This window comes from Oncorhynchus mykiss, chromosome 14 (genome assembly GCF_057628025.1).
Source record: "Oncorhynchus mykiss isolate SJ-2025 chromosome 14, ASM5762802v1, whole genome shotgun sequence".
Taxonomy (NCBI): domain Eukaryota; kingdom Metazoa; phylum Chordata; class Actinopteri; order Salmoniformes; family Salmonidae; genus Oncorhynchus; species Oncorhynchus mykiss.
The window spans coordinates 27,755,102-27,756,752 of NC_143035.1; positions in this window are offsets into that span (position 1 = coordinate 27,755,102).

Here is a 1,651-nt window from a genome sequence, read left to right on the forward strand (position 1 = left end):
TCATTGAGTTAATAAAGCCGCATACAAACATAGTCTTTTTTTTGTTTTCTTGAGTAAGGCAGCTCCAAAATGCAGGTGTTTCAGCCTAGCTCAGTGCTTTCTGTGGTGGTGGGGCAAGCCAGCAGAAAATATGGAGCATTGCGCCGTGATTGGCTCTGTGTTCTGTCACTCATGGGGACACTACGTCACCCCCAAGTCTAAGGGTAGATCTAGAAAATTCAAGCCTGTTGGGTGCTGCCATATAGTTATTTATGGTTACTTACATTATAGTGCCCATCCAAGGTCACTGGCCACAGATACAATTATGTAAAATCATGTTATATCTTGGACATCATACTTTCAAAATATTAGCTAGTAGACATCATGAATCAAGTCGACAATCGATTGGCAAATTGTTTTTAATCCTTATCGTATGAAGAGAAATTATAGATAAAACGTATCAATGCTCATCGGCCAATGGACATAAACATTACACAAGTTGGAAATTGCAAATTCAGTGGTTTGGACGGAATCAGTGGCTAACTGCAAGCATTGCAAAGCAATCATTAGCATGCTATTCAGTGGAGTGGCTGTGTTGTCCCAAGTCTAAGATTAAGGATCTCTTTTCCAAGTTTAAAATTCAAGTGAGCACAGCACAACAAGGCGAGTCCAAAAAGGTATTGTATGCTGCTGTATAACGGATGCCAGGGAGATGTGTATACTGTAGCTAAGAAAGTAATACTAAGTGTATGTTGTGCAGTAAACTGTTAGTAGCCCATGTGCCTCACCCTAATAATTTGGACTAGTTTCACCTCTTAATTTCACCTACTGTTCCGACTTGGTGGTGCACATGTAGCATTTAACCTGTTTTTGAGAAATGTAATAATCAAATATTGTAATAGTTTCATTGTCTGCTTATATGCCCCCTTTATTAATCCTACTGTTCTGACTTGGTGTACAGGGAGAACACTAAGAACGGCCCATGTTCTGAATTCTGTCGCTGTTCATATCAAAAGTGCTGAACAATTAGTTATGACTACGTCAGTCCTAGCTCGCTCATTAATGTTTTAATCGAAATTATGGATTGCCTCTTATCCGCTTGTCGTCCCCTTATGTCATAGCTTGTACATCTCAATTGCCAGTAGAAACCATATTTGTTTAAGCAAGTCAGTCATATCAGCTGTTTTTTTAAAAGGCAGTAAATGAGGCTGAATGAACTGCTTCATTTGCCAGACAAGACAGTGGTCAGGTGTTGGGACTACTGTTGGGATTCTGCTGTTAGGGCCTACGTAAAACTGTCCTAACAGTTTGAGGGCCTCACCGTCACCGTTATAGTGCAATTAATGTATTGTTTAGTGGCATTCCTGGCATGCATTCCACTTGGTTTATTTTGCCTCAACAAGATTTACATTCTAAAATCGCGGGAATGGTGAAGTTAAACATGTCTGTTTCAGAGCTCCTCACAGTAAAAGAGAGTAAAAATGATGGCCACTCTGCCTCCCTGTGGTCAATATTGTCTACTGCAGAATTTGATGAACTTTCGTGAGCTACTTTTCATTGATTGAATTCAAACACACTTGACAACTTGCTTCAGACAAGAGGGTTAAGGTGTTTAGAACAAAAATGTTGCATGTTCCACTCAAGTCAGACAAAAGATCACACAATTCTGATA